Here is a 12,694-nt window from a genome sequence, read left to right on the forward strand (position 1 = left end):
AGTCACAGCTGGGCTGGGATCTATTCATCAAGGATGGTAGTCAGTGAGCAGGGGTTGGAGGAATTGTGAGAGCCGGGTTCAATAAGCGAGAGTCAGAATCATGCTAGGATCGGAGACTGGAGTCAGAAGACAAAGTCAGATCTGGAGTCACAGCAGGCCAGAGGTCTGTGTGGGTTAAATAGTGCGCTTAGCCAATCAGAGGACTGCAGGGTACTGACACTCTAGGATCTTTGGGTGGTACTTCTTGTGATGCCAAATCTACACAGTGCTCCCTGAAGGTGGCTCTGCATTCCTCCTAGTGGCACTGTGGGACCATCAACCCTCCCAGGCACTACAGACGAGGGTTCTAGTGATGGATCCTTATGTTTTCAGCTGGATTGCTTCTTCAACCTTGGAGGTCTCAATAAGCATATTTTCGATGAATTCTTCAGGGGCATGGTTGCTGTCAGCCTAGCCACCTCCTCCTGTAGTTCTCTCACCTCCTTCCTGAGAGATTCTACCAGTAGGCACCTTTCATACTGGATGGTCTCCCCAGCCTGGCTTCCTATGAAGGGAAAATGCAGACCAGTCTCCTCAAAGCCACATCAGGACCAGGGTAGAAGTATCCATGGTTTGGTTCTCTGTCTGGACACAGGTGGAGGAGCCAGGAGTAGTGTTGGCATTGGCAGTGCAGCATTTCTGAACCATGGCAATTTTATTCTTGCTCCGTCTCAAACTTCCTTCCTCGCTGATCAGACTGCAGCTGTACTGACTAAGTATTAGCCTTAACAACATACATTGAGGAGGGATTCCAATGAAAACTCAATACGGGATGACCTCCTTCTGAAAGACAACAAAATTCTCCCATGCAATGCAACAGTAAAATTCTTCCAAGACGTTATGACCAGTCATAATAACATATGGAGATATACCTATCTCATAGAACTGGAAGGGACCCTGAAAGGTCATCAAGTCCAGCCCCCAGCCTTCGCTAGCAGGACCAAGTACTGATTTTGCCACAGATCCCTAAGTGGCCTCCTCAAGCACTGAACTCACAACCCTGGGTTTAGTAGACCAATGCTCAAACCACTGAGCTTAAACCATTTTCCTTGATGACCACCTTAGAAGGCCACTCAATGATGGGCACAGGGATTAATCCTTACGCTGATCCTATTTAATATTTACACAAATTACCTTTCCCGAACATTATTATGAAAATTTGTCTATGCTGATGACGTTGCTCTGACTACACAGACACAGGATTTACCTACCATAGAACAAATACTAACCAAGGACCTTAACACCATGGAAGAATATTTCTTATATTGGCAGCTAAAACCAAGAACCACCAAGACTGTTGGGTCAGCATTCCAAACAAACAATCCAATGGCTATGGCAGAACTGCAGATAAGACATGATTCCACCCCAAAATATCTTGGTGTGACATTATATCGAAGCCTAACATACCACCAGCACCTGAAATATATCCATGATAAAGTAAAGATGCATGTCAATCTCACCCAGAATCTGGCAGGAATGACCTGAGGAGCCAATGCAAAAATTCTACAGACCTCTTCACTGGCCTTTGTCTGCTCTGCCGCAGAATACTGCTCATCCATCTGGACACACATAGCTCCCACAGATCACTTGTCAACTCTCCACTTTACACTGCCACATGGATAATTATGGGCAGAGTAAAATCAATGTCACAACTGCGGCTTCCTCTACTGGTGCACATCCACCCCTCCAAATCTGTCGTGACATGAGAATACTTCAGAAATCCCATTATATGAGGGAACAAGGATCTTCTAATACAAGAAGACCTAAATAACTTACTGAGATTCTGACTCAGATCGAGAAAACCTTTCTGGTTTGCAGTGGAAGAGCTCAAAGATTCAGGATTCTTCTTGACAATGGGAGCAAGGTGAAAGGTTGCCAATGTCCCAAACAAACACCTCATCAAGGATCCAACTGAAGAACCCAGTGGTTTTTCACTCCGCTGGAAAATATGGTCACTTTGAATCACATCTGCACATCACATGGCAGATGCACTTACTTTCTCCATAAATTCGGACTGAAACTCAATCCTCTTTGTGATCAATGTCCCAAAATAATCATATCCGTGGTATCTCTGCCTGCACTCTGCATCACCTGAAGCAATTAATTGGATTGCCAACCGACATTTGGATATCTAACATGGCAGTTTCTAAGTCACATGAAAAAAAGAATAATCAAGACTGCATTTTTTTTCTAAAAGATATATGCTAATTCAAACAAATTAACTCAGGGAAGTCCTATGGCCTGTGTTATGCAGGAGGGCAGGCCAGATGATCTAGCTTTATAATCTACAAATCCATGAACAATGAATGAAAAGCCTTGCTAGTGCTTCCGATTTCCCTTCAAAAATTTGTAAGATTTAGAGCACTCCTAGCAGCTGTTTTGGCTGAGAAGGGATTTGAACCTGATTCACTGACATCCCAGCTGAGTTAGGCTTTAAAAAAATACAAAGGCAAGCAACACCTTCAAATGGTGGGAGAGGCATGTCTTTAAAGAGCAGGGCTTTAGTCAGACTTTATTAAGCCAGTAAGAGCCCACAACATAATGAAATTCATATGCACATAGTTATGTTTTATAAACTTTCTGGCCCCATCTACAGCATTGCTGACATTCTCAAAACCAGATCAGCAGCTGCCTAAATCTGCGGGTGCCCAGCAGCTGTTTCAGCTAGAGAAAAGGAGTAAGAAACATGTGCTTTTACCTTGCAAACTCAGGCCTGTTTCCCGCCCCCCTTCTGCCATCTGTTGGCCATATGCATTCCTATGGCGTTCCACCAAGACATGCATCTTGTTTGAAGGAGGGCACTGATTTCTGTGCAGTTTAATGAGTCACAATCACCTCTGCTCCCGTTTTACAAAAGATATTTGAACATGTATTCTTCATTTTTTTTTTAAAAAGTCATTATTTCTTTCTGCCAAGCGAACTGGTTTCAAAACCTGTTTTGTAAACATTGTCAGTGACAATTTTTGTTTTAATCACGGCAGGCCCATGAAATCCCATCTTACTTTGAGTTGTCTGGGAACTTTCTTGTAACGACTAATGTTACGGTTTTGCAGCAGAGTTGGGTGTTAAACTGATTTCTTAAAACAAGTTTAACAAACTAGAAAATGTAGACTCAATCCAATGTGTCGTGCAGTTGGCATTTCAGTTTCATTGTGGCTGCCATCTGCCACTCTGTAGCAACTGCATTTTGATTTCTGCAGTATAAAACAAATTCTCAACGGCTGACCATATGGTTTTAATATAACAGATTGGGTAACCTTGCCTGCTGTGCCTTCAGCAGAAGCAGAAATCCATGTGCTGAAGTTAATGATTACTAAAAATACCTGCCATATAAAAGAGACACATTATATCCTTCACTGCACTCTGCTATATGAGTGTTCCTTAGCCCTCCATAGATTTCTTTAGTGTCATGGCAGAAGGTTATATTAAAACATGTTATCAGCCATGTATGTCACTGTTGAACGTACAAGTACAGTTGTATAAAAATACATAAAAGTGATGAGTATTACTGCAGAGGAAACAAGAAATCTGGCAGCCCCGGCATACTAGAAGCCAGGATTTAACACAAATATTATGGACAGCCACCCACACCCAGAACTTAGCTATTTAATGCCCGTATAAGGCATCACTGCTGTAGGATTTACTTGGTGTATCTGTTCAAATTGCCACTCACCTAGTGGAAAAAGCCTGATGATCACCTGGAATCAGCAACAATTACTGGCAATGAGCATCTGACAGCAGGGTAAGCTAGAATCCCAGCACCATTCTTGTGTTGCAGCACCATTATACCTGAGTTCACCTTACACTTGATGGCCTTATTTACTGTCTCAGTCAGGTTCTAAAGTTGCAGCAGTTCAGATTAGGGTGTTAAAATTCATGAGAACTGCCCCAGCACCCAAGGCAGAGAAAGAGAGGGAGGGAGATATTGTACTGCACTCCAGGATACTCCTGTGAAGGGGCAGAGCAGTGAAGGAGAGGAGATAGTGTAACTACTATTCAAGCTCAGAGATAGAGTACTGATGTCAAGATAAAAGCTTATTTTGTTTCTGTAAATTTTATTGCCGTGGATTAGTAAGGCATCTGAGTTTTCTTTACAGTGTGATTCCACTTGGAAAAGTTACCATGTAAAAACATCTTCTGACTCATCAGGTCTGTTCCCTGGGTGTAGCCGATTATAAACTGTGGTGCTGAGTTTGGAATAAAAACATATAGATTTGAATAGGAGAGAGATTAGCTGTTTACTTTAGTGGCTGAAGTGTTACTGTTTTTTACTCCAGTTAGCACGGCACAGCCAACACAGCGAGAGTGAACTTGATTCAGCAGAATTGTTTATTAAGATCAGTTACACCTGCACAAATCCAGGGATGGCAGTTGAGTTGTGCTATGTTGTGATATTCAAAAACACTGAACACAATTTTCAAAAGTGACTAAGGACTAGAGCCACAAAGGTACTTAGGTGCTGCTGACATTTCGTAGAACCAGATCAGCTGCTGCCTAACTCTGAGGGTGCCTAAGTTTCCATTGGTGGGCCTGTGTAAAACCACCTAAGTCCTGCTGTCACTCCATAGCTAGTGAGCTGCTCATGGGCTTTGCTCAAGCCAGAGCCCCAAAGCATTCCCCTGCCTATCTCTCAGCAGAGCCTGATCCCACATGTATGTTCAGAACATGCTTTGGGGATTGGGCCCTGCACAAAGGAATGAGATTTTAAAAAGGGATGTCCCTGGAATACCCACTATCCCAGTGGTTAGGGTATGTAGCTGGCATGTCAGTAAGTCAGGTTCAAATTCCTTCTCAGAGAGCTTTAGAGCAGGGATTTGAATGAAGGGCTACCGTATCCAGGGCCGGCTCCAGCATTTCTACCGCCCCAAGCACAAAAAAAAAAAAAAAAAAAAAATCCGTGATCGCGATCGGCAGTGGCAATTGGAAAAAAAAAAGCCGCAATCGGCTCCTCTCCCTTGGCTGCCCCAAGCACCTGCTTGTTATGCTGGTGCCTGGAGCCGGCCCTGACCATATCCCAGGAGGGTGTGCTAAACACCAAGTGACTAGGAATGCGTGTCTCAATCTCTCTTCCTGGAGCTATTCCACTTTGTGTTAATAATGAATGGACAAGGGACGTGAACCTGTCTCCGACATTGCAGGGGAGTGCTTCAACCACCAAACTATCGTCTCGCCCTCTCTATTGTGTAATGAATATTTTATGAGTTATATAAAGTGGAACTTCAATGGGAGAGATAGAGGGTCCCAGCCCAGAATAGCCTGGTGGGTAGGATGCTGCCCATAGATGTAAGAGATCTAGGATGAAGTCCCTACTCTAAATGACACAGAGCAGGAATTTGAATCTGGGTCTCCCATGTTCCAGGACAGCATCCTTAAAAATGGGTTATTGGCTCTAACAGGGTGGGTTTCTTTTTTGTGAAAAAGGTCCAGGTTTCATCTACTAGCCCATGGACTGACCTGGCTTAGGTGCCTAACTCCAGGGGGAGGGTTCAAGGCTGAGAGTTCAAAGCAGAGATAGGAGCCTCCCTTTGGTGGCCAGAAATTGTGCGGGAAAACAGGGAATTCTGTGAAATTCTGCATTGCGCAGAATTCCCCCAGGAGTAATTATATGAAATACATATTGCTATAAGAAAAATGATTAAATTAGGCTCTGCTTATACATCATTCTATTTCAAAAATAGATTGATGAGGCAATTAACATCCTTCCTGACTATGCATATTTGTTATATACGAAGCATAAGATAATGTGGTAGGGCAGAATAAGGTCCTGCACTCTAACTTTTAGCCTACATTGTAATCCATGACATCACTGCCTTTCAGTATGGTTTGTGCCACCTAGAGCATTAATATTAATAGTTAACAGGGATTTTCAAAGAGGCCTAAGGAAGACAGAGACCTTTGGCTGCTACCCCATGTCACACTTGTCCATGGCTGATGATGTGTTCTTAGGGTGACCAGATGAGGGAAAGAAAATATCAGGACACATGGGGTGCGGGGGTGCAAAAAATAAATAATAATAATAAAAAAAGCTGAGTCAGTCACACCTGCTGGCGGAGCAGATCAGGACGGTCCCGATTTTATCGAGACCTCTGGTCACCCTATGTGTTCTTGTTTTTATTTTGCTTATTTTGCTGTGTAGAAAGCACCCTCTGCTGGTTGACCCAGGTTGGCTGGTTCTCCTTCCTCTCATTGGCCCATGTCGCTGGTGCTGGTATGTCCTCTTTGGGCAGTCCCTGTACACCAGAGGTGAATGAAACTGCCCCATACTCCCGCCACCCCCCACAAAAAATTTTACTGTTCCAGTCAGAAGAATTTACATCCTGCCCAGTGTGACTGACTAAATGGAAGATATGAATGGCAAGATTAGCCTATGTAACGATGCACACTATTTTGCAGTGGCAAAGAATTGGTAACACAGTTTATCCCGGAGGAGTACTCAAACATTATTGGGACACAAGATTTGCTAACTAGCTAGGATACCCTTTTAATTGAAATAGGTAATGAAGTTCAAAATGCTAATGAAGTTTTAAATCAAATGTTTGATGGAAAAGCTGAAATGTTGGTATTTCCTAAGTGTAGAGGAGTAAGGGAAATTGAAGTTTCTAGTCTGAGAAAAATGGAAGATAAGTAGGAGACTGTTATGGGAAAGTAAGCGTTAACAAGGCCATGACCAAAGCTTATGCTACCATTATGTTTTGAGCCAGGTTTTTAATGACTGTTTCTGAGAATTGTAAATGTTTAGTAAAATGCTATCTATATTGAGAATATGGGAAAGCTATTGGTGCAGATATGAATTTAAAGTGTGTATTGTAAAGAGCCCATAAGGAGGTAGAAATATTATTGCAAAGGGCTGTTTAATGTTGATTAGTATTATAATAGAATATAAAAGGTGTAGATTTGTTAGGTTATGGAAAGAGCTCCAACTAACATCAAAACAGGACTGTTTGGGTCCAGGATCTGTCAGTGGACTGATCACCTATTGCTACATCATTTCATCTGAGAGTCTGAGTACAATAGTAGCATATGTGTAAGTAGTAATTGGATGCCTGTTTTGCTTAACTTTTTTTTTTTTTTTAAAGTATGGATGTATTATTGAAAGTATAGCCTATTGGGGCCTCTAAATTTTCTGTAATCGACCTAAAGGCTTGAACCTGAAAAGAAAGTTGGGTTTTACTGCGTCCTTGAGAACTGTAATATTAATTGAGAACATTTCAACATAAAATACAAGTAGTGATGGGATTTTAGTAGTACACCTGATCAGTACCCCTCGCTATCAATTGTTGGGGGAGAGGGTGCGGGGAGTGGAGGAAAAGGTGCGCGGTGGCTCGTAGAAACCTCCTGTGGAAGGCTGCTTTGCCCAGTTGAAGTCTATCAACCTATGCAGGGATACACAAGATTGATGCACCACAAAACTGTTCACTGGGTCATGAAGCTGCCATTGCCTTTGTGGAATGGGCTTTAATCTTGAATGGAGTTTTGCCCTTGTCTTGACATGCCCCCCCCCCAAAATCTCCTCCTCCCCCCAAATATATCTGGCTATGCAGGCCCTGGAAGCTTTCTGTTTCTTAACCCTGTGGTGTATTAGGATTAACAAAGCAGAGGTTTTGCTGAGAGCTTGTCCTCTAAATACAGATCTTAAGTGCAGTCTAGATAGCTTTCAGAGGGGTTGGATTTGGCCAAAAAAGGAGAAAAATCTCTTGGGATGAGTGGAAGAAAGAAATTTATCTTAGGTCTGAATGAAGAGTCTAAGTATTACCACCCTTTCATTATGGAAAAAAAGTGCAAGGCCAGAGTTCCTGCCCCGATACCTTTCATACACAAGTTACAGACACTGGGAAGCTGACCTTAATTGTCAGGAAATGTAGTTGTAGCCGTATCTATCCCAGGCTATTAGAGAGAAGATGAGGGAGGGAATTTTTTGTTTTTATTGGACCAACTTCTATTAATGAGAAAAGTTTTTGAGCCACACAAAGACCTGAAAAAGAGCTTTATATGACTCAAAAGCTTGTCTCTATCTCTCACCAACAGAAGTCGGTCTAATAAAAGGAAATATAGTGACACTTGAGAAAGAGGTTTGAAAAGGGAACCCAACAGCAGATTTAAAACTAGGAAAGGTCACATGTAGCTACTTTGCAAATAAGGAGTCTGATTAGGCTGGAGAATTTTTTGTTTTAATGGACAGGGGCAACTAGCTTGACCCTCTGCTACCAGAACTGAAGATAGAGCTGACGGGTGAGATCTGAGTGAAATGCACTGCAATTCCAAACACAAGCCCGTTCATAAGAATCTTAAGAGCAATTCAACTAAGGCCATGCCCACTGTGTATCCTCCTGACGTTAACCATGAATCCAATGAGCATTGGAGGAAAGCTTGCTGAACTTCAGCAGGATTGAGAACGTCTCTGGTACATCCTAGTGATTTTTTATTAATTAACATGCCCTCTCAATAACCAGGCACTCAGGTTTAGAGATCCTGGGTTGTGATAGAAAATTCCCTTTGATTGAAGATCCAGAGTGGATAGTAATAGTGGAGAGGCCAGATCTCCCACTCCATGAGGTCTGAAAACCAGGGATGGCCAGGGCAGTGCCATCAGAAACACTACAGCCTATTGTCTCTCTACGTGTTAGGTGGTGCATGCTGTCATGGGAAAAGGAGGGAATGTCTGCAGCAGAGCCCTTAGCCATACCTAGGAGAAAGCATCCAGTCCCCAGGCCCACCATTTTCTGCTCCTGACGTAGAAGTTGTTCCTCTTGGAATTGGAGCTAGAGAAGATCACACGTTGGTTTCCCAAAAGTCTGGGTTATGCCCTTAAGCTCCCTCTGCTGAAGACACCATTGTTAAAGTGGCTTTGTAGCAAAGCATGCTGCCGTGAATCAGCTTAGTGATTTTAAAGCCAGGACAGCCCTGTACTTCCATTTCTTTGGCACCAAAAACAGTATGGAGTGTAAGTCCAGATACCAATCCTTATCTAGGACAGGCTCCATCACCCCAAGATTTGCCAGACCATAGTCTTCCTCTTGGACAGGCTGATTTAGGGAAGGGGAGATCTTTTTCATTTTTGTGGCATAACCATTTCGGGGGGGAGGGAGAAGGGGGTCTTAATCATTTGTCCACATTGGTGGGAAAATAGGTGTGACTAAAAATGGGGGGCAGCATGCACTCCACCTCCCCCCAAAATAGGCTAGTACTCATTGATTTCACTTGGGAGCATTCCTGGAGACTGAATCACCTCTAGGATTAATGGTCCCAGCTTTCCCCAATCTAGGGAAGGAGAGAAGATAGATTCTCTGAGCATACATATTTGAAGCTCCAATACCCCACAATGGCTGCCTACAGAGGAAAAACAGTTTACAATCTCTTGACTAAGTTATCATTAAGAGGGGAAAACATTTTTTTGTCCTGTGCTTCAGATGCAGCTTTTTCTATTGGTTCCCCAACCCCCTCAAGTATAGGTTTACTACCAAAAACCTGTCTTCCAGAAGTATCTGCTTCCATAGCCATAGATGCCTTCTTGAGCATCGAATGAGGCATCTGAAACTAAAGCAGATGTTATGGAAATTCTTTGTTTGATCCCAACCCCAGACCTTCTTGGGAATGTGAGAGAGCAGGGACTCAGTAAAAGCAAATACTGCTCTAGTGGGGGCGGGGAGGGAGTGGCCACTGCAGAGGCTCTAATCACTTCATAGTCTCTGCAGAGAGCTCATTCTACCCATCTGTCAGTGAAAACTTGTGTAGGATTTTTTATTTTATTTTAAAGCGCAAACAGGTTTACCAAGCTGCTTTTGCACCCTTAAACAAGATAGCCAGGATGGGAACGTAAGGGTCAGTTTTACAGCTCACTGGAAAATATTGAAAATATTTTTGGGTGTTCTCTATCTTAGACCTCCTCCTGATCTGTGTCCCCTTTTTGGCTGACTGCTGTGGGAAGATACCCAAGAATAACAACAGCCATACTCAAGAGTAAAGGCAAAAAGCTGTGTAGGGAAGAATCATTCCTGATGATCCTCTAGGATTTCTTTGCTCTCTGTCTGTGACCCTTACACTGCTTAGAGAGGACTACCAGGAGAAGGGGCAAGGCCTTTGGAGTAATAAGAGTCTGGATAGGAAAGAACTTATGCTGTTCCACGATGGACTCCAAGATGGCTGCTGAGAAAGGACAGGAACCTGTTCTAAAATGGCTGCCTGTGGTACACAAGCTCCCTACTCAAAAATGGGCACCAAGCCCCCACTACAAAGCAAAGAGGGGGACAGAGGCAGGAAACTGATTTCACTGTGCTGCCAGTTTTCAAGAGGCCTACAGGATTGAGTGGGTGTCCTGACCACTGCATGTCCATTGGCAGGGAGAGAGAGGGGTCCAGGCAATTTGCTTAGCTCCCCCATCATGATGCTTTGGAAGGTGACTGGGGCCCCGGAGTTTTACCATGTTGACTGGAGCTGCTGAGGTGGGATACTTGCTGATAAGGGCCCAGTCTACATTATTGGCAGCAAAGTGGGCCTGTTTCCTGGGCACTTTCTTCAGTGCCTTGTCTTACTGGGCCCCTCACTTTCCTATGAGGGGACTGCACTGTCCTATGTCAGGGACGTATGCTGTTTACTTTCTAACTGCAGTAGCCCTCTGAGATTGGAGGATCAAAAGGAATGCTTTTCCCCTTAGAACACTATGCCAAGGGGGGGGGGGGGGGGGTGAGCAGAACAGAGATGCCCTTTTCTTTTTATGCTTTTTTCCAACATTACCAGGGCTAATTTGAAGGGAAAGCATGGTCAAAGTCCCCACAACTGCCTGGAGATCCATGAGGTAAATCTGAACAGCCCTTAAACAAAAACAAAAAGTAATGCTACACTAACAAAGTGGACAGCTAAGGGGAAATAAAAGAACCAGGAGGGAAAATAGATTGACAATCTACAAACACTCCACCTGCTTACCCTTTGGAGCCAGAGAAAATTCTGGAGGGGATTTTCTGTGGAAGGACTTATCTAGAGTTAGCCCAGCCAATCAAGAAAGCTGACTGCCTCCTTTAGGAGAGATTGAAGAACCCAGCACTACTGAATTTATAGAGCCATCCCCCACAGTGAGAATGCACCATATCCACACAAGTTATTTTTATACTTGAAAACTCTAAAAATGTGGTTTCTAGAATTTGCAAGAACATTAACAGTTAAACTACAGCTAAAAGATGCAAAATGAGTGACATGATTCTTAAAGATTAACTGTCCCAAACTCAAATTTTGAAATTCTAAAAGTTAGGATTCCCTCTGCTCCCAAAATGATTGCGAACATTTCCTTTTTCTCCTCAGGCCATTGGTGCTAGCCATAAGCAGCAATGTCTGCAGCTACACTTACTGAAGTATAAGGAGAGCGAGGAACAGAAAAGACAGTACTGGATGTCAATTCCTTAGCAGGGAGTGACACATCTTCATGTCAGATGACAGCATCTAAGACTAACACTTACATTATGCTGCTCTCAAATGTTTCCATATTTGAAAGGTTAATATACAAGTGTGAGAATGAAGAGAAAAAAGTAGGCAAGTATGGGAATGGAAAACAGTCAATTGCAAAATGGGAATGGGGGAAGGAGCTGGAGGAGAGGTGCAAGAGAATAAGTAGTCAGACAAGTAGACTACCCAGCCTTCAACATGCCTGGATCAGTTGTCTTGAGGCTTCCTCTGTAGATTGCTCCTCCGAGGAGCTTGCTAGAACTCAGGCCCTTCCATAACTAAATGGGTCTCTTCACCACTCCCTGCTATAAGAGATGCCAGCACAGGTTGACATTAGAGCTGAATACTATAGTAGAAAGCAGACTAGACCTTTGCCAGTTTGACAGGTCTGATCCTGACACAGATGGGACTACCGAACAAGACAAAGATAGTCACCCAGCAATTGCAGTGAGCAACTGGAGGCTGGCCTGATTTTCCCCTATGCCTGGTCTCCCTCTCAAAGCCAAACAGAAATGGGGACAGGATGAAGACATGGGTGTTAGGCATATGAGTACACAAAGATGACGGAGCATCAGGAAATATGGGCTGCAATAAGATGTAGTGCAATATCAGTTAAATTTTAACCCCACCCCCAACAATTAGACTGGCATTCAGACAAACCAAGATGAAGTGACTAGGTTCTCTATTGTTGATTGTGATCATGTAGTTCTTTTGTGAAAATCAGTGTGGTTTAATATTTGTGACTTGTTTTGTAGCAGTCTTAAAGTGAAAATATTTTCAAAAATATTGCCTAGCACTGCACTTCTAAATCAAGACAACTATTTTATGTCAGTGGCTCCCAAACCTTTCACGAAGGCAACCCTCATCAACTGTGTTGTGTTTTTGGGGACCCACCATTATACACACCCAATCTATAGAGATATAACTTTAAACTGCAATACTATATTAACTCAGCCCCCCATTTGCCCCCCCTCCTTCCTAACCAAACCCCAAAACTACCTGCTGGGCTCCCCCTAAGCCTCCCTGCTCTTTTTCTCCTAGCCCTGCCTGCCCCTTTCTCTCTCTACAGCCAGTCTGCAATTGCTAGTAGGCTGTTGACTGCACTCGCTGGCTCTGGCCACTTCTGGTGTACTCCTGCCACTGCCTGAATCCTGCTCCCCTGACCCAGTGGAAGTGAGAGTTTGGGGGCTGCGCTTCCAAGGCACATGTGGGGCAGGCTCAA

This window comes from Malaclemys terrapin, chromosome 9 (genome assembly GCF_027887155.1).
Source record: "Malaclemys terrapin pileata isolate rMalTer1 chromosome 9, rMalTer1.hap1, whole genome shotgun sequence".
NCBI lineage: Eukaryota > Metazoa > Chordata > Testudines > Emydidae > Malaclemys > Malaclemys terrapin.